Source organism: Mustela nivalis (assembly GCF_964662115.1).
Source record: "Mustela nivalis genome assembly, chromosome: 10".
NCBI lineage: Eukaryota > Metazoa > Chordata > Mammalia > Carnivora > Mustelidae > Mustela > Mustela nivalis.
The window spans coordinates 50753997-50776260 of NC_139029.1; the positions used below are offsets into that span (position 1 = coordinate 50753997).

Genomic DNA, 22264 nt, shown 5'->3' on the forward strand with positions numbered 1-22264 from the left:
AAGGAATCTCCTTCAAATGTTGGCACGGCTATGAGCATGGCCTTTCCTTTCACCTGAACTCAGAATTAAGATTTTTGGCTCTTCTTTCTTAGGTTCCAGTCCCAGTTCCACAGTTTTCACTGTGGAAGTTATCCACAGTCTTCTGCTTTCTCACAATAGTCTACAACCAAGGTTGCTTCTCCAGGACTACAAGCAAGGTTGCTTCTCCAGGATGGATTTAAATATCTGTTAAATGAAGAACATCCTCTCAAATGAGTTGAAATGCATTTTATTTTTAGACAGCCTATATGACCTGATTTTTTCTTCTTAAAAACAGTTGCTCTACTCCAAATAAATCAAGGTCAAAATAAATAAAGAGCTCAAGATGACTTGAGTCCCATTTGTTTTAGTTCAGGTATTGTATGGATGAAGAGCAGTGGCCAGTTATGACAACCAGTGATACATCCAAAATCATAGCCAAATTCGTGAACATTTTTCCATTTCTAAACCACCCTTAAAGAAAATCATATATGGGGTCCCACCATCCTCATGGTAGTCTAGCAGAGCAACCATCCCATCTGGATTCATGTTTTCACCAATAAAGAACTCATAGTTTTTGAAATTAGCTAAGATATGCTTGATTTTTTTCTGCAACCTCTGTCATAAAAGGTTTTCTTCTTTCTGGCCTCAGTGCTTCAAGTTTACTTTTGATTGATTTCATGTCATCTTTGATGTACTTCTTGTAGGCTTCTTCTATGAAGGCAGTTTCCTGTAAGTGATGGTTCATGACAATATCAACACCAGTGATGACTATGTTTTCAGTCCCTTCACCCTTGGGGCCTTTGGTGGAGGCATTTCCACCAATAAGTGAGTCATCAATGTTACCCTCTGTCTTCCTGCCATCTTCCCCAACTCTGTGCATAACCCATGGGCCATCCCATATCTTGGAGAACATCTCATCACTGTTAATGGTGTTCAGGTAGATGGTCATGATGGTAGTTGGAGAGAGACAATGGAGGCCCTAGCTTAGCAGGACTCATGAGCTCTGAATGAGCATCCTGCTGCCAGAGTGGCACTTCGGGTGAGAGGGAAGCAGGTGGAAAGAGAGTAAGTTTTAATAAATGTATACATCGCATAACCAGCAACGCCAATCATGATATGGAGTATTTCCATTACATCAGAACATGCTTCATGACCCTTTAGATGTAAACCTACAGAAGGAAACCTTGTTCTGATTTCTACCATTATAACTTAGTTTTGCTTTTTCTGATTTTCAGATAAATAGAATTAAACAATATGTTCAATACTGTGTCTGGCCTCTTTTACTCAGCATAATGTTTTTGAGACTCATCCATATTGTTGCATTTATGAGTTCATTTTTATTTATAAGTAAAGTTCAATATCAGGAATATACCATATTGTGTATCCAATCTCCTATTGATGGACATTTGTTTATGTTGGTTTGTGATTACTATAGCTAAAGTTGCTATGAACATTCATGTACAAGTTTTCTTGTGGACACACAGTCTCATTTCCTTTGGATATATACTTAAGAACAGAATTACTGTGTTGTATAGTGAGTGTATGTTTAACTTAATGAGAAATATATAGAAATATGTAGAATATATGGAAGTTTCCTAGGGTGGCCACAACAAAGTATCACAGAATGGGTGGCTTAAAACAACTAAATTCTATTGTCTCACAGTTCTGGAGGCTAGAAGTCTAAAATCATGATATTAGAAAGGCTATGATCCCTTTAAAGGCTTTAGGAGAGGATCCTTTTTTCTTTTACAGCTACTGATAACCCCAGATGTTCCTTGGCTTCTATCACTCTAATCTCTGCCTCCATCTTTATATGACTTTCTCTTTGTACCTCTGTCTTCAATTGCCATCTTCTTATAAGAACATTAGTTGTGGGGTGCATGGGTGGCTCAGTGGGTTAGGCCTCTGCCTTCAGCTCAGGTTGTAATCTCAGGGTCCTGGGATCTAACCCCACATCGGGCTCTCTGCTCAGTGGGGAGCTTCCTCCTCTCTCTCTTCCTGCCTCTTCGCCTACTTGTGATCTCTGTCTGTCAAATAAATAAAATCTTTAAAAAAAAAAAAAAAGGACATTAGTTGTATTGGACTAGGAGTCCATATTATGATTCACCACATTACCTAATTGCATCTGCAGTGATCCTATTTCTAAAAAAGGCCACATTCTGAGGTACTGAGTGTTGAAATTGACTGTTCTTTTTTTCTACAATATCTAATCTTTTCAAATCTACCCAGTACATTTTTCCTTTTTGATATTGTATGTTTCAGCTCTGGAATCTCAAGTTGATTATTTTAGAGTTCCCGTTTCTCTTTTGGGATTCCATGTTTACCCATTTTGCTCATCTCTTAGGTGTAGTCCTTTAACATATTTATAATAGGTGTTTTAAAAGTCTGTCTCAATACTAACATAAGGGTCATCTGTGGGCTTGCTTTTCTTGACTATATTTTCTCTTTGACTGATTCTCCAAATGTTTAGTAATATTTTATAATGGATATTGTGGATCTATGTTATAGAGATAATGTATTTTTATATCTTTCCCCTAAAGAATGTTGAGTTTGTACTAACAGACAGCTAAGCTATTGGCACATCAGTCTTATTTTTTCCAGTTTTTTGGGAAATAATTGATATACTGTATAAGTTTAAGATGTATACCATGATAGTTTGGCTTACATAAGTTGTGAAAGGATTATCACAATAGGTTCAGCTAACTTCCATCATCTCATATAGATACAATATTCAAAGAAGAAAGAAGAAAAGAAAACACTTCTCCTTGTGGTGAGAACTTTTAGGATTTATCCTCTTGACTACTTTCCTATACATCACATAGCAATGTTACCTGTTGTCATCATGTTATACATTAAATCCCTAGAGCTTATTTACATTATAACTAGAAATTTATACCTTTTGACCATCCAATTTTCTTCCACTTGTTTTCTCCACCCACCCCCTGTTTCTGATAACCACAAGCCTGTATTCTATTAATGCTAAATGGAATCTTGTTTTAGGTCTTGTTATAGTGGATTTATTTCCATTCTGCATTTGACTCTAGATTGGGGCCCTTAGTCCTGAGCTTATTCATAAAGTGTGGCATTCCTGAGGTCTTAGTGAAAAGTCCAAGATGTTTCTCAAACTCTTCTTACTTGGCAGAATTTGAATTTCAAATTCTTTCTGCCAGGTTCTTGCAGCTACTGAAGCCTTTGCCTCCTGGCTGCTGCTCTTTGCTAGGCTTCTTGGATTCTCACTGTGCATTTACAGTTTTGGAGTCAACTAAAAGATTTGAAAGGAATTTCAGTGAAGAACTTGAAGGGTAGTACACAACTATTAATGTAAGAGGTATGTTCTTCGTCACTCAGGATAGGCTAAGTTGATCTGCAAGAACAACTAAAAAAAAATTTTGGTTTTCAGTAGCTTTAAAAGGAGTGAGAGTTGTAGCTTGCCTCAGACTAATAACACTCCAGCTGATAACAATTATGGACTGTAGACTCTGGGCTTTATTTCAATGTTTATTTGAAAAACATACAGCTATCACACCAATCCTTTGATTTTAATCATATTATTACTTAAGTCCAGTTAATTAAAATAAAATTTGTCAATTTAAAGAAAAACATGAAAAAAATAATAGCACAATTAATGCCTGGAAATGGACAAAATTTCTGAAGGTAGTATCCTAGTTACTGATGTATGACAAATAGTAATATAAATTATTCTCCTAAGTCCAAAGCACACTTAGGTTAAGCAAAAGAATGTGTCTGAGTTGGTTACTTGAACAATGATGAACAGTTAATTAAGATAATATGATCCTTTTTACTAAAAATTGACTATAATGGTATATTACTAAGAAGGTATAGTTTTAGGAAAATATTGAGTACATTCATAGGTTTTGAGGAATAATAGTAAGTTAAAAACAGTAAGAGTAATATTATAATTTTACTTGTAATTTGATGGTTTAACTAATACTGCCATGAAGTTTCCCATGTCTTTAGTTAAGCTGTAATATTAGACCAGATAATGACTTCTATACTTTGAATTTCTCAGTGTCTAGTTTAAAATTTGTAGAATATGCCAATATTATAATGTATTTTGAGATTTGCCAATGATGAGTAAAAATAATTATGATTCTTCAAGAAGTTTACGTAGTTTTGGCCTTGGCCATGCATATTTTACTCCTTTTCAGCTCCTTTTCTATTTCTTAAATGGCATCCCCATACTACACTGATGAAAAATGGCATAGATCCACATGCCACTATTGTTAAACGCAAGTCCATGACAACCTGAATCTAAAATGAATGCTTGAGTCAGTGTTAATGAATCAGTACGTTCATAATTGGAAAATAAGCCTCTTTCTCTGCCCCCCTGACTTGCTGATACCTCTCATTAGCTGCTGGCTCTGAGAATGCCTGTGATAAGCATCTGAAGGCAAAGTTGGATGGAGAAATATTCTAATCCTATTGACAGCAGAAGAAAAGGGAAAGGAATTGGGATTCTTCCCCCTATTTATAGCATTTTAATTAAGCGAAGACTTTGTTGTGTTGTTTACAACTAGGAGAAATACTACAGGCAGCTGCATTTTATAAATTGAGTGCCTATAAATAGAAGAATTAATACAGAAGAGATTAAAAAGCTATGTGGATAATAGGTGTCTGTTACCTCCCAGCACACTATTATGCTTTTATTAAAGAAAGCCAATCTGTATACCCACTTTTTTGAAATTGAATTTTCTAAGCTAGAAAAATTGGATCCAGAATTCTGAACCCAAGGATGCATAAGAGAATGTCCCTTTTAATTCTCACTTTAAAACTCTTTAAGCACGATTCATTCTTACGTATTAGTTGTATGACTTTTTATTTGAAATCTTTCTTTTCCTAGATAGTTATCTCTTTTTCACTGCTCTAAGCCTCTGTCATAAGACCTGACACAATAAAATTCCTCAACAAATATTTTTCAAATAATCAAAAGAATAATTTTTAAAGAGAATGACTACATAAAAGTATTGTAAATACTTGTCTGATATAGCAAATAAACTAATATAAAAAATTTTTTAAAGAAGAGAAATGAGCTAAGAAGGTGAGGTAAATAATACACTTGATTTTTTCTAATGAAAATGCTAATGTGAAAACAGATTGAATAAATTTTACAGGGAATGTATAAACAAATTTTACAGAACTATACAAGGAATTAGTATAACATTGATTTTCTTGAATGTTCTCTTACCACAGTCTATGTGCCCAATACTGTGTCAAGTTTTGTGTGAAATGCATATGTGTGGAAAATCTGGTACCCCAAGTCAAAGAAGGTGATGTTCTAGAAAGAAAAACTGGAAAAGTCCTCAAACACCATTGGGTTGTGAATTTAGAAGATAGAATAGTGCTTTTAGTAAGAACTGGATTAGAAGATGTCAGCCCCAACTTTCTAAACTAGCCCCTTTGTTGTTGTTGTTATTTAAATTTAATTAGCCAACATATAGTACATCATTAGTTTTTGATGCAGTGCACAATGATTCATTAGTAGCATATAACACCCAGTGTTCATCACATCATGTGACAGCTTCTTATATTACTGTGCTGGGATCACTTTAAAATCCCGTCATATGAGTGGTCTTTAAACCACAACACCACCCACCCTCTCTTCACCTTAAAATAATCAAACCACATTATATTTTGTTGATCCCTAGCTTCTGGGAACTGTCCTAAACTTCCCCTACCATTTACTCCATTTCTTTCTGAATTTCAATTTTTCAAAAACTTGTAATATTGCCATTTATGCTTAGGACAAAAACATACAGCTGGTTTTTAAAAAATACCTTATCATTTGTGAGGGAGAAGAGAGGATAGGCACTGCCGCTCTCTTTCTCTCCTTTTGTTTTTCTTTATTTTCTCATTTTCTTTCTTTCTATCTTTTTCATGGAATTAAAGTAATTCAAGTGCTAGTTTAAAAAGTCAAATAATACTACAAGTATTTTAAAACGGTTGTCTGTCCTGCCAGACTCCATTCCTAATTTCCCTCTGCATAAGGAAGCATTTCCAAGTTTTTTAGCCATATTTTCTGGCATTTACCTCTATATTTCTAAATTACATGGTAAGTGCTATTGCTTGATCTTTTGTTTTTTGTTTTTTGTTTTTCCTTTTCAAATATTGCCTGCCAAATTCCTGTGATGGAAAACTCTCAGATCTCTAATCCCCACAATAGTACATATTTCCTTTTTCTTCATCTTTTCAAAGTAGTTACATCACCATTTGTAGTTAAATTATTACTCAGTGTTTTGATTATTAAGGCTATAAGATATTATTTTCAGCTAAGCCATAAAGATTCTCTTAATAAAATCACCCCTACTTGTCTTAATTATCCCTAAATTTCCTGACAGATCTAAGAAGTCTCCTCTCCATATTTTCAAACACAGTTGATGATCTCTCAAGTCATTTTTCTCATAGCAGGACATCCTTCTTATGCCTCTCTGTCCTCCTGCTCTTACCTACACTGGATGCTCTCTTGGCATTGTCCTAATACTTCATTTGACAATTTTTCTTGCAAATGTCAGTATCTATAGGTACTTCCCTCTTAGGTTGCTTAGTTGTCTAAAGGAAGAGAATAGAGAACAGTTATTTATTTATGGAATGTTTGATGTGCGTCAGACACTGAGGTTTGATCTCAGCTAATTATTTCACTTGATGCTCCTATAAACTCCACTAGTGGATGAAGAAATGAAAGCTCAGAGAATTGAAATTATTTGTCCATGGTCACACAGCAGGCAAATGTCATTGATAGATTTCAAATCCAGGTCTATCTGACTCCAATACGCGTGCAGTATTATTTTAGTACCCTTGACTAGTCCTAGAAGATGGAGAGAAATCACAGAAAAGATACAGTCTGTTATGTCATGTCAAGAAATTAGATCATATTTGGTAAGAAGAAGGGAAGACCTGGAAGTCCCTTTTCTTTATTCTTCCTTTTTTATCTTCTCTTTCCCTTAGATCCCAAGCTCCATTACAGTTACTGCCAACTCCTGTCATCACAGCAAGACCTTATCTTCTTGCCTCTGTCATGGAGGATAATGACAAATGTTGACATTTTTCAAAGGGAATACCCACAAAACAACAAACCTCTCTCTTGATAATACTGATCGCCTCTTCTCTTATTACTTTTATGTATGTTTTGCTGAAAATCTCCCCCTAAGACTTTTTCTCCCCTCCAGGTATGAGAATGTATTGGTATGAATGTAATTAAGAATTCCTTTTGGCTACATATAAAACACAAATATTGACAAGCAAATAGACATTTCTTAAGACTCCATTGTATTTATTAATCAAGAAAATTAACTTATGGTGTGCCTGGGTGGCTCAGTCATTAAGTATCTGCCTTCAGCTCAGGATCAAATCTCGCATCTGGTTCCCTACTAGGCGGGAAACTTGCTTCTCCCTCTCCCAGTTCCCCTGCTTGTGTTCCCTCTCTCATTGACTGTCTCTCCCTGTCAAATGAATTAATAAAAGCTTAAAAAAGAAGAAAATTAATTTATATCAAGATGTAGAAATGAACATGTATAAGAGATCCAAATTGGAATCCCCAAAAGAGATCAGAGCTGCAGAGAAAGATTTGTGAATATCTTTGCTGAATTTACTGAATTTATAGTCAAAGAAGCATAGTAGGAGATGGCCTGGGGATAGAAGATGTTCTGGTTGTGTAGACTTTTCTATAAAAATATTTCTCATAGATAAAAATAAATGCCTTATCTCGGCATTTTTGAGATATAAATGGTGAATTTTCAATTAAATGCACAATTCATTAAGTTTTCAAGAAGAATCAATACTTACATATGGCTAAAAATATTGATTTAAAACAAACATGAAAAATCTTCATATATGGAAATATAAAACTTGACATAATAGTAAATAGAAAAGGCAGGACACAAAATCAAATGCATTCACTGATTAGTGTTATAAAATGTATAAAAGACTTCTTATGAGAATTAGAAAAAATGCAGAAATGTTAATGACTGAGTTTTTAAAAACTAATGCATTTTGCTGACAAGTTAATATAAACATTTATAGAAAAAATACTTTAACTTGAGGTAATCTTTAAAGTGGTTACAAACAAAAATTTATTTACAACTTTTATTTTTTGGCTCATAATAGAAAATGTTAACTCAGCTATACTCTCAAGGCATGGAAACGTGTTTTATTTATTTTCAAATGGGAATTGCCATAGAGCATATTTTCTGAATTTACAGAATAAACATACCTAGAGTATGATGCATTTAGGAAAAAAAAATTACCTAAGTCTCTGCTATAAACCACCACATCCAGAACCAATTTGCTGAGGCCCTGTGGTAGCCCAAATCTCATAAGAAAATCCCCTACAGTGGGTTTTTTTAAAAATATTAAAATCTAGTAAAGAGAATTCCAGTGGTTATTCCACACCTTTGTGAAGATCTAAGTCATGTTACAGGAAATTCTGGGAATTCTGAAAATGCCTCCAAGATTGGAAAGCAAAAGTAGATTTTTCATTTCTTTCAAGTATCTTTACTTATACAGTTAGCTATGAACTGTTCAACAGTAGGACAGACCCATTAATCTCTCAGTGCACTTTATTTAGAATGGCTTTGATAATTGTTCCTCTGTTGATAGACTTAAAGGTTATTAGTATCCATGTAGATAATTTCACAGGTTGCAAGGGACATACGGAATTCACTTAATATTAAAACTTTGTTTTCATTTCTTGTAAATTATTAATTAGCCTTAATCTGGATATAGATTGGTTCATATTTGCATTCATTGTCTACATATTTTTCTTTTCTTTTTTTCAATGAATGTGATATGTGCATGTCCATGTGTCATTTTTTGTGGCTATTATCAGACATTGTCTTAGAAAACGGAAAACTTTTGTACAATTTATAAAGAGGAAATCTGTTACCATCCAGAGACTAAACACCAACTAGATTGCTTCCAAATGTGTTTACTTACCATATTCCTATTTTTTAAATATTTAGCTCACATTCAAGTTTTCATGCATTTAGGGGTAAGCTGAATACATTTTTATATAAATTTGCCCCTCCTTTGGATTATATCTTTATGAGAATTCCTTAAAAGTGAGATTACAAATCAAAATTCAACATTAATTGGCTACCTATAAACTGGCCAACTTGGGGTGTTTTTTAGGCACTATATTAAAAATTAACTTATTTACACATTGGTATATTTCTTTTTCATAACTTTTCTTATAAATATAGATTTGTTGTCCATATAATTTATATCTTGCTTTTTAAAAAATATATCTATAAATATATAACTGAAATATATATATCTATATATATATAGATGCATTTAATGGCCATGGTTCCATGGGGTCAGGATTATAGTCATGAATCAGTTCTAGTACAGCTGTGCATCAGACTAAATTTTCTGCGGTTTTTAGTCTAGACAATAGGTTAAGAAATGTTCCCCTGCAAAAAATTACAACCTGAACATTCATTTCAAGAATTGCCAGTATCTGATAAAATGTAGTCTTCCATTCCTAAAAACAGCAGAATAATTTAATAGGTGCTGGTAGTTACATCTGGTGTCTCAGGTTTTATGACTGATAGGTCTTTAAAGACCTATGTAGATATTTTTCCTGATAGTAGAATCTTTCAGTGTGAGAAAAAATAACCTGAACTTCTTCACGTATTCCAGAGTTGAGAATAGCCAACCTAGTATGTAGGACAAAGCTTGAAATCTTGACTTGTGGCTCAGCCTGTATATAGATTGCCTTGCAGCAGGGATATCAAAAGGACGAAAACAAGAGTAAGAAAATGAAATGAAGAAAATAGGGGAATGCATTCAAATTATGTTCATTTTTATATTTAGCATTCTTTCCCCCTTCTTATTTTCATAGATATCTTACATATCCATTATTGAAAAATTAGAAAATACAAATTTAAAAAAGAAAAAGGAAGTCACCCTATATCATACTACATAGAGACCATTAATACATTGATACATAGCTTCCAGGGAAGTAAAATTTGAAGTACGTGAAAATCAGGGATTTTCTCTACTTTATTTTGTTAATCTCTGTATCAGTTTTCCTACTTTTTAGGAGCTTTGAGTAGAGGCCCTAGTGGCACTGGTTCAGGAAAGTACAAGTGTATCTCTGTCAGGAGATGTAAAAAATATTCAGTCTCATCATCACCCTGAATATAACTCAACTGCCCCCACTTATCCCTCATCTGTATCCCCAAGAAAGGAAGGAATTCTGGCCAAGGTAATGCTCTATCTTTTCTACCAGCTCCCAATTCCATCTTCTTTAAAAAAGATTTTATTTATTTATTTGATAGACACAGATGACATGTCAGCAGAGAGGCAGGCGGTGGGGTGTGGGGGGAGCAGGCTCCCTGCTGAGATCATGACCTGAGCCCAAGACAGAGGCTTTAACCCACTGAGCTACCCAGGCACCCCGCAATTCCACCTTTTAATGCATTATTTTCTTTTAAAGTCTGCATTTTATGTTGATCAAGGTGGACCTGGGAAGAGAAACAAATGAAGAGAAGGTAAATAATAGTGCTGCCTCAGGGAAATGATGGGTCCCAGAATCTCACAAGTCCACATTAGTGTTCACAAATATTTAGAGGATTCAAAACCTCTTAATGAAAACAGTAATCTTAAATCGAGATGCTGTAAGGTTGGCAAAATTATTTTGAAGTTCTCTCTTATTATCAGCAAATTTATATGTAAAGAAAAATCATTATCTTTATCTTTCTGGAAACAATTCCTGAATAGAAGGAAATCATCCAAAGCTACTGAAGTATCTTCAAAATACAGCAAGTAAATTAAAAGATAAAAATGTTGAGTTCATGTTGTTTTTTTTTTTATAAGCATAGAATGTATTATTAGCCCCAGGTCTGTGAATCGCCAGGTTTACACACTTTACAGCATTCACCATAGCACATACCCTCCCCAGTGTCCATAAGAATTCATGTATTTTTAAAGTTTATACAGGTCTACCTTCTGGCTAGTATAGACAGTCCCCAACTTACGATGGTTTCACTTATTATTTTGTTACTTTATGATAATGCAAAACCAATACACATTTGATAAAAAAAACTGTACTTTATATTTTGATCTTTTCCTGGGCTAGTGATATGTGGACTGAGACTCTTTTTTTTTTTTTTAAGATTTTATTTATTTATTAGACAGAGATCACAAGTAGGCAGAGAGGCAGCAAGAGAGAGAGAGGAGGAAGCAGGCTCCCCGCTGAGCAGAGAGCCCCAGGACCCTGGGATCATGACCTGAGCCGAAGGCAGAGGCTTTAACCAGGTGCCCCTGGTCTGATACTCTTATGTTGGGCAGCAAGCACTGAGCTAAGGCTCTCAGTCAGCCGCTTGACCAGAAGAATAAACAACCAATACACTTAAATCATTCTGTACCCATATATCCATTCCATTTTTTTCACTTCCAATACAGTATTCAATACATTACTTGAGATACTCAATCCTTGATTATAAAATAGGCTTTGTGTTAGATGATTTTGCCCAACTATAGGTTAATGTAAGTTTCTGAGGATGTTTAAAGGATGCTGAGCTAAGCTATGATGTTCAGTAGGTTAGGTGTATTAAATACATTTTAACTTACAATATATCCAACTTATAATGGGATTATTGGGACATCATCACATCACAAATTAAAGAAGATCTGTAATGATGTTAATTTTGTTAGAACCATTGAGAAATAAATGATATCAGTGAAAATGTACTCATTTGTAATATAGATAAATTATTTTAAATTAATATGTAAATTTATTATAATTCTTTGCTTCCCTGACATATTGTTCATGGAATTTATTTAATACTTAATTACCAATTAAAACATTATTTTTATTAAAAATGTAGATTTCATTAAAATTATTAACATTAAAGACCTAATTTCTGGGAACAAATGATACTTTGTCTCTTTCCTCCTCCTCCCAATGTATTATTTTTAGTTCTTTTATTAATTATCATTATAACCCTAAAAAATTTTTAAAACCATACTTCCCTATCTCCGTGAATCAGTATTCTGATTCAGTTCTGTATGTGAGAAATGGAAAAAAGCCCTTTACTTTGTTTCCCCCTGGCTCCCACTTTCCACCTTCTGTCAGTTATACTTTTACATTATAATGGTAACAGTTATTCTGCTGTACAGTTAAAACTGATCCATGTCTTGTCTAAAGGCTGACTATAAATGTTAAAAACCAGTATGTACAGTTTTCATATTTATACCTATGTAAACATTTTTCTCATAATATTCCTTCAAGAAGTATGCTAGGATTATGTCTTTCCTTTTTTTTTTTTTTTTTTAAGATTTTATTTATTTGACAGAGAGAGAGAGCACAAGCAGGCTGAGCAGGGAGCTGGATGTGGGACTCGATTCCAGGACCCTGGGATCATGACCTGAGCCAAAGGCAGACGCTTAACCAACTGAGCCATCCAAGTGCCCTGGATTATGTCTTTCTTTACATGGTTCCCATCTGAGCCCCTGGACACTTAAAAATATATATATACTTTATTAAAAATATTAGTGAACACTATTTTCTTACACCATTATTTTATATTTCAATATAATTTTATTGCATCACTTTTGTTTTTCTTGGAGTTTGTAGTTACTATTACTTTCTCATTCATTCTCTCAAAACAAACAAACAAACAAAAAAAGTCCTTACAGATTCTCAAGTTGTCCTGCCCTCTCAAACATATCGTCTAAAGCATGGAACCGTCAGGGCACCTGGGTGGCTCAGTGGGTTAAGCCTCTGTCTTCTGTTTGGGTCATGATCTCAGGATCCTGGGATCAAGCCCTACATCGGGCTCTCTGCTCACCAGGAAGCCTGCTTCCCCCAACCCCACTCCCTGCCTGCCTCTCTACCTACTTGTGATCTGTCAAATAAATAAATATAATCTTAAAAAAAAAAAAAATAGGGATGCCTGGGTGGCTCAGTGGGTTAAGCCTCTGCCTTCAGCTCAGGTCCTGATCTTAGGGTCCTGGGATCGAGCCCCACATCGGTCTCTTTACTCAGCGGGGAGCCTGCTTCCCCCTCTCTCTCTGCCTGCCTCTCTGCCTACTTGTGATCTCTCCCCTCTCTCTCTGTTAAATAAATAAATAAAATTAAAAAAAAAAAAGTTAAAGCTTGGAAAACTCATTCCTACCCTCCTCCCAGAGAGCTACACCCTTTTTCAGTGGGGCCAGAGTTGCTTTCAATGGTCATCTTAGAACTTCCCTTTTCCATTCTGTAGGATGGGCCCTATGAGATATCTGCCAGTTGCCTGTCATCTTCATCATTTCCCTTTGACCCAAGGTTTAAGTGGATATTTTGTCACCTGCTATAAAACACATTTCCTCATATTTTGGTGTGATGATGCAGTGATTCTGACCAATGAAACAGAACCAGAAATAGAGTTTGCTACTCATCACAAAGGTTTTTAAGGAAACTGACTCAGCAGTCTTTTTTTCTCTGCGTTTTCTCCCCCCTCGAGCCTGTAGCTATGGCAGCCATAGCATTCCGCTATCCATCTCGAATCATTATGGGACCTTGAGTAAGGGAACAAAACGCTAGGATTGTGAAACAGAAAGACAGGTGCCCAAGTCTTAAATGATCATGTGTAGACATCATATTTGTACTACATTGCCTGTCTTTGAATTTCTTTATGTGGGAAAGCAATTATTCTCTATCCTGTTTAAATCACCATTACTTTTTTTGTCTGTTACACACAGAAACCTAATTCTATCTGAAATGGTTTCACAGTTTCCAATAACCCATGTCTTCTTCCTTGCTTTTCTGAGTATAGTCTTACTGCTCTCTTAACACTTAATACTCACATAGTAGTATTACTTGTGTTATACCCACTTTCTGAACCCTCCTCTGTTTAGAAATTCTCTATTTTATGAATCTTGTTAGGAGAAAAGAGACTACCTTACATTGTAAGAGCTGAAAATGCCAGATAATTTCAGTCAAGTCAAAATCCAGAATGTGGAATAGGAATACAAAATGTGAAAAAGGCTCATTTCAATACTTAAAAGCCTTCCTCTAACAGGGAACAAACTTCACTTTTCACTAACATTCCACTGAGAGACCATATGATCCTGCATATGGTCCTGCAAGTGTGCCTAAGTAATGTAGTTCCTAACTAAAAAGTTGCTGTGGAAAAGGAGCGTGGCTATTAGCCATCTCTGCCATAACTCATAACATTAAGTGTTTTTATATACCGCTAAGCATTTGTCTTTTCTTTTTAAAATTTTTGCATTCATTTATGTGTATATGTCTGTGAACTGTTGATATTTTAGTCCCCTCTTTTAACTGGGAGTTCACACATTTTTTTCATCAATATCCATGAGTTTTGTATATCTATGGGCATGGATCTTTTAACTGCCATTATTTACAAACTTTGTTCCCCAGTTTGTTATTAGTTTTTTAAATTCTATTTATGTTACTTTTGATTTATAATATAAGCATCATATCAAATCTTTCGATTTATGTTTTTTTAAATTTTCCATTGTTATTTTTTTAAAGATTTTATTTCTTTATTTGACAGACAGAGTAGGCAGAGAGGCAGGCAGAGAGAGAGGAGAAAGCAGGCTCCCTGCTGAGCAAAGAGCCCGATGTGGGGCTCGATCCCAGGACCCTGGGATCATGACCTGGACCAAAGGCAGAGGCTTTAGCCCACTGAGCCACCCAAACAGCCTCCTTTGTTCTTTAGTTGAGTATGTTCAGATTTTTCTCCGAGACTAAAACTCTATACATTAAAATAATCCTGTGTTTGTTTTAGTTAAATGTAATATAACTTTAGTTTATTTTGATAAAGCATTATGAGAGAAGAACGTTCTTTTTTTTCAGAGTAGACAATTTCTGTAACACTCTTTACTTCCTTACTTTTCTTTATGTACTAAGTTTTTATACATCCAGTTTTAGCTTCTTGGTTTTTTTATTTCTATTTAACTGAATTTCTATCTATTTTTTTTTTTTATTTAAGTATAGTTGACACCCAACGTTACCTTAGTTTCAAATGTACAACATAGTGATTCAACAACTCTATATATTACGGTATGTTCATCACAACTATAACTGAGATTTGTCACCATTGAACACTATTACAACACCATTAACTCTCTTCCCTATGCTGTGCCTTTTATCCCTGTGATTTATTCATTCCATGACTGGAAACCTTTATCTCTCACTCCCCTTCATGCATTTTGCTCATCCCTTACCTCCTTCCGCTCTGGTCACCACAAGTTTGTTCTCTGTATTTGAGTCTGTGCCTTCTTTTTATTTGTTTATTCGTTTATTTTCTTTTTAGATTCTACGTAAAAGTGACATTGTATAGTATTTGTATTTCTTGGTCTGATTTACTTCACTTAATGTAATAAACTCTAGGTTCATCCATGTTGTGGCAAATGGCAAGATATCCTTTTTATAGCTGAGTAATATCCTCTAACACACGTGTGTTTGCGTGTGTGTGTGTGTGTGTGTGTGTGTACATATACCACATCTTTATCTATTCATCTATAATGTACACTTGGTTTGTTTCCATATTTTGGCTGCTATAAATAATGCTGCAATAAACATAAGGATGCATATATCTTCTCAATTTAGTGTTTTTGTTGTCTTTGGGTAAATAACCAGTAGTGGAATTACTGGATCATATAGTATTTCTATTTTTAAGTTTCTGAGGAGCCTCCAGACTATTTTCCACAGTGGCTGCACTAATTTGATTTCCTACCAACAGTGCACAGAGATCCTTTTCTCCACATTCTGACCCATAATTTTTATTTCTTGTCTATCTGATTCTAGCCATTCTGATAGGTGTGAAGTCATATCCCATTATGGTTGTGATTTGCATTTCCCTGATGATTCAACTGTGTTGAATAGAAGTGGTAAGAGTGGACATCTTGTCTTATTACTTATCATAGTGAGAAAAGCTGTTTTTTACCATTGAGTATGAGGTTAGCTATAGGTTTTTCATATATGGCCTTTATTATGTTGAGATATGTTCCCTCCCAACCTACTTTATTGAGGGTTTTTATCATGAATAGATATTGGATTTGGGGGTTACCTGGGTGGCTCAGTGGATTACAGCCTCTGCCTTCAGCTCAGGTCACGATCCCAGGGTCCTGGGATCAAGTCCTGCATCGGGCTCTCTGCTCAGCAGGGAGCCCACTTCACCCCACCTCTCTCTCTGCCTATTTGTGATCTTTGTCTGTCAAATAAATAAATAAATAAATAAAATCTTTAAAAAAAAAACTATTAGATATTGGATTTTGTCAAATGTTTTTTCTGAATCTATGAGATGATCATATAAAACCATATCCTTTCTCTTGCTGATGTGATATATCACATTGATTAATCTGAACTACCCCTGAATCACAGGAATAAATCCTACCTAATCATGGTGAATAACTATTTAAATACATTGTTCATTTTGGTTCACTAATTTTTGTTGAGGATTTTTACATCTATGTGCAACAGAGTAATTGGCCTGTAGTTTTCTTTTTCTGTGGTGTCTTTGTCTGATTTTGGTATCAGGGTAATGCTGGCCTCTTAGAACATACTTGGAAGATTTCCTTCCTCTTCTATTTTTTGGAATAGTTTGAGAATAGGTATTAACTCTTCTTTACATGTTTGGTGGAATTCACTTGTGAGGGGGCACCTGGGTGACCCAGTCAGTTAAGTGTCTGCCTTCTGCTCAGGTCATGATCTCAGGATCCTGGAATTGAGCCCTGAGTGGGGCTCCCTGTTCAGCAGGGAGCCTGCTCCTGCCTTTCCCTCTGCTGCTCCTCCTGCTTGTGCTCTCTCTCTCTGTGTCAAATAAGTAAATAAAATAAAATAAAAATAAGAATTCACCTGTGAATCCATTTAATCCTGGGCTTTTGTTTGTTGGGAGGTTTTTTTTTTTTAATTGATTCAATTTCATTACTATGAACTGATCTTTTCAGATTTTTTATTTCTTCCTGATTCAGTTTTGGAAGGTTGTTTGTTTCCAGGAGTTTATCCATTTCTTCCGTGTTATCCAATTTGTTAACACACAATTTTTCACAGTATTCTCTTATAATAATTTGTACTTCTGAGATGTCAGTTGTTGATTATCCTCTTTCATTTCTGATTTTACTTATTTGTGTCCTCTCTCTTTTTTTCTTGATCACTCTGGCTAAAGGTTTATCAATTTTGTTTATCTTTTCAAAGAAACAGCTGTTGGTTTCATTGATCTTTTCTATTAATTTTTTAAATCTCTATTTCATTTGTTTCTGCTCTGATTTTATTTTTTCCTTCCTTCTATTAACTTTGGGCTTTGTGTGTTTCTCCTTTTCTGGTTCCTTTAGTTATAAGGTTAGGTTGTTTATTGGAGACTTTTCTTGCTTGAGGTTATAAGTTTCTCTCTTAGAACTGCTTTTACTGTGTCCCAAAGATTTTGGACAATTGGGCTTTCTTTTTTATTTTCCTCCATGTATTTTTTTAATTGTCTCCACATAGTTTTTTTTATTTCCTCTTTGATCTCTTCATGGACCCATTGCCTATTAGGTAGCATGTCGGTTGGCCTCTATGAATTTGTGTTTTTCTCCTGTATTTTTTTCTTCTTGTGATTGATTTCTAATTTCATACTGTTGTAGTTGAAAAGGATGCATGATAATGATTTTAATATTCTTAAATTTATTGAGACTTGTTTTATAGCGTAACATGAGATCTATCCTGGAGAATGTCCCATGTGTGCTTGAAAAGAATGTGTATCCTGCTGTTTTGGGTTGGAATGTTCTGTACATATCTGTTAAGTCCATCTGGTCTAATGTGCTGTTCAAAGACACTGTTTCCTTATTGATTTTCTGCCTGGATAATTCATCCATTGATATCAGTGGGGTGTTAAAATCCCCTACTATTATTGTGTTACTGTCAATTCCTCCCTTTAAGTCTGTTAATATTTGCTTTATGTATTTAGGTGCTGCAATGTTGATGCATAGATATTTACAATTGTTATATTCTCTTGTTGCATTGACCCCATTTTCATTGTGTAATACTCTCCTTTCTCTCTTTTTACAGTCTTTGCTTTAAACTCTATTTTGGCTGATGTAAATGCTATTACTTTTTTTTTTTTTCCTTCCATTTGCATGGAATATCTTTTTCCATTCCATCCCTTTTGGTTCCAGTCTGTATGTGTCTTTAGATATGAGGTGAGTCTCTTGTGGCCAGCATATAAATGGGTCTTATTTTTTAATACATTCTGCCAAACTGTGTCTTTTTATTATTATTATTATTTTTGAATTTTTACTTTGTAAGTAGTCTCTACACTCAGTGTGGAGCCCAACACAGGCTTTGAACTCACGACCCTGAGATCAAGAGTCAGATGCTCAAATTACTGAGCCACCCAGATACCCCCAAACTGTGTCTTTTTATTGGAGCAGTTAGGCCATTTACATTTAAAACCATTATTGACAGGTATGTACTTACTGACATTTTATTCATTTCTTGTTTCTGTAATTCTTTTTTTTTTTTTTAACTTTTTATTTTTTATAAACATATATTTTTATCCCCAGGGGTACAGGTCTGTGAATCACCAGGTTTTGTTTCTGTAATTCTTTTCTGTTTCTTTCTTCTTCTCTTGTTTCCCTTCCTTGTGATTGATGACTTTCTATAATGTTATACTTGGCCTTCTTTCTCTTTATGTTTTGTGTGTCTCTTATAGGTTTTGGGTTTTTGGTTACCATGAGATTCATATATAGCATTCTAAGTATATAGCAGTCTATATGAAGCTGATGGTCACTTATTTATTTATTTGACAGAGGGAGAGTGAAAGAGGGAGAAGCAGGCCTCCTAACGAGCAGGGAGCCCGATGTGGGGCTCAATCACAGAACCCTGGGATCACGCCCCTAGCCGAGGGCAGACGCCCGGTGACTGAGCCACTCAGGCTTGCCAAGATTTCTCTTCTTTTAAACTATATTTAAAAAGCTAAACATGCACAGTAAAAATCTTCTTACTCCAACACATGAACAGAAGTTAGTCGAATAGAAAAAGGCTATGGAAAATAATTATCTTGAATATTTAATGACGAGTCAATAGGGACAATGAGAGCTGGCTCACAGGGTTAAGGCAGCACACACTTCTTATCTCCTGAGATGTGTATGAGTGAACCTCGGCCTGCTAGTCAGTTGCATCTTGAAGACTGTTTAGAGATAAAGTTTTGAAATAAGTGCCATGGTGGTATTTGTAGGTAGCTACAAAGCAGTGTTTGGAGCCTAATCTAATAGTGTTCTATCCCCCAATCCTAAATGTGGATATTTTTGTCTCCTAAATGCGTAGTCACATAGGCGACATATCGTTTGGGGGAAAGAAGATTGACAGCAGGCATAGAGGAGGTTATAGTAAGGTCCTGGAAATTCTGAAGGTCTGGAAGTTTATTTGGGTCTGGAAATGGATGACAGGATGTGTCTCTATAGTGCAGTGGCCTACATTAAGCCTGTGTTTACCAGAGCTTTTGTGTTTGGGGTTAAGAGGATCAAAACTTTAGTAGGCCTTCTGTTAAATTCACTTTTGTGAATCTATGACTAATTAACCTTATCTGAGATCTTCTGTTAGCAATTTCTCTAACAGGGACTATTAAGCCCACCTTAGGGCACCTGAGTGGCTCAGTGGGTTAAGCCTCTGCCGTCGGCTCAGGTCATGATCTCAGGGTCTTGGGATCGAGCCCCCCATCAGGCTCTCTGCTCAGTACGGAGTCTGCTTCCTCCCTCTCTCTGTCTGCCTCTCGGCCTACTTGTGTTCTCTATCTGTCAAATAAATACAATTTTTTTTTAAAAAGCCCACCTTATTCCCATTTTAATGACCATGCTTACTTTGTCACATAAACCTGGTGACTCAGGTTTCCAATTTCTCTAATAGTAAAAACACTTTAGGTTGCTAATGACAGAAACACAGCTTGAAAAGGCATGAGCAGAAAAAGGAATTGAAGCATTTCCTGTACTAATAAAACTAAGAAAAGCTGAAGATAAGTAGAAGCTGAGTCTTGACATTTCTAGGGACCTACCAAGTGATTCTGCTTGTCTCCAATTTTTTTTTTTTAGGATTTTTTATATTTACTTGTCAGAGACAGAGAGTGTGTGAGCACAAACAGGGAGAGTAGCAGGCAGAGGAGAAGCAGGATCCCCCCCTGAGCAGGGAGTCTGATGCAGGACTCGAGTCCAGGACCCTGGGATTGTGACCTAAGCTGAAGGCAGACACCTAACCGACTGAGCCACCCAGGCATCCCTGCTTGTCTCCTATTCTTAACTTCATTGTCTTCTATGACAGACACCTGATGGGGAACATGTCTACAAATGGCTTTAGATTCACATCGCAAAGTCTTGAGAATATAGTAGTTGTTCTTACCCCCAGCACAAATTGGAAAAATCCCAGGAAAGAACTCTGAATGGTCCAGCTTGAATCATTGAAATCAGGAGGTCTTGAGAACAAAGCTACTTGGTTTTAGACCCCAGAACATTCATTCACTTATCACATAGTTGTGTCACATAGGACAAGATACTTAATCCCTCTATACCTCTCTCATAGGGGTATTGTGAAGATTAAATCAGTTAATTTGTTAAAACACCTAGAACAGTACTCAATGCATATTATCATTCAAGCATGAGTCCTGTGCCCACTCCCGCTGGCCAAGGGGTAGGTCTGTGGCCAGAGTGAATGGATAGAAGAGATGTGGCTGAGGAGGCAGTCTCTACACAGGGACTCATCTTCTTATTCTTTTCATCATCCATTTCTGAAAAAGTGTCTGCAGAGCTGCATAAAGCAGAGCTTTAGTTTCTACCTAAAAGGAGAGGGGGAGAAGAGATGAAGCCACAACTCCCCGAACAGGGAAAAAAGGAAGGAAGGAAGAAAGAAAGAAAAAAGAAATGTTCCTATACTTTATATAATCTTGGAAGCAGGAAGTGGTGGTAGAAAATAGCTAGGTCTGCCACTAAGGGCCAGGCTTTGCCACAGTGTGCCTAAAACAAGAAGGCGTATGAGACTGAAAGCTTAGCATACGGATGAGCAAGTTAGAGAAGAACCTGATGTGTCCAGCAAAGGTAAATGCTCCTGTTACATAAAGAACATAGAAAAGAAAATGAGGGAAAGCAGGCTGGAAGCAAGTATTGGGTGTAGGACTGCAGGTGTATACAGTAACATCACTTACTGGTAGGCACCGCACAGTGCCTATCCTAGACTCTAACCAATCAGATTAGCAACTCCTCTGCCACTGGAGAGAATTTAGTAAGGGAGAGATAGACTGAAAGCCAAAGACATTTTGTTGTCAAATGTTTAAAATGCACATACATTCAAGTCTACCTTGTGTCTGATCATCTCCATGAATCCCTCTTCCACATTTGGAATTTTCTTTCCTTTCCTTTCAATAATTATTTCCTTCCCTTCCAATAATTCTTAAATTTTTAAAATTTAAGAATCATTATCATCCAAAGTCCACAGTTATGATTCACATTGGTGTTACCCATTCTATAGATTTGGAAAAATTTATCATAATATGTATTCATCATAATAGTATCTTACAGAGTAGTATTGCGGCCCTAAAAAGGTTTCTTCTAACTATGAATATGGAATATCTGTTTATTTAGTTCTTCCTTGATATGTTTTATCAGAATTTTGTAGTTTTCTTTGTATACATCTCATATGTATTGTGTTAGATTTTTACCTAAGTGTTTCATTTTGGGGATCCTAATGTAAATGAGATTGTGTTTTTAATTTCAAATTTTACTTATCCCACTTACTGATATATAAGAACATGAAAGACTTTTGTATCTCAAGCTTGCATCCTTCAACCAATGATTGCTTATTAGTTCCAGGGAAAGTTTTTTTTTGTTTTTGTTTTGGGGGGGCTGGTTTCTAATTCTTTGGATTTTTCTACATAGACAATTATATTATCTGTGGACAAATACAGTTATATTTCTTCCTTCTCAATCAGTGTATTTTTTGTTTCTTTTCATCTCTTATTAGCTAGGATTTCCAGCACAGCGTTGAAAAGGAGTTGTGAGGAAGGATATCCTTGCCTTGTTCCTGATCTTAATGGGAAAGCTTCAAATTTCTCACCACAACTGTAATATTAGCTATAGGCTTTTTTCAGATGTTCTTGATCAAGCTGAGTAAATTCCTCTCTATTCTTAATTTACTGAAAAATTTTTTTATCATGAATAGATGTTAGATTTTATCAAATGCTTCTTCTGCATCTATTGATATGATCATATGTTTTTTCTTCATTAGCCCATTGATATGGTGGGTTACATTCAT

The 22264-nt window shown here is 35.5% G+C and overlaps 1 pseudogene across 1 annotated transcript; it reads right to left on the minus strand.

Moving 5' to 3' along the window:
- Positions 1-359: 359 nt before the first annotated feature.
- On the minus strand, positions 360-970 carry LOC309843221 (translationally-controlled tumor protein pseudogene; annotated as a pseudogene). The gene has a single exon. The product of its transcript is annotated as a translationally-controlled tumor protein pseudogene (transcript).
- Positions 971-22264: the final 21294 nt, after the last annotated feature.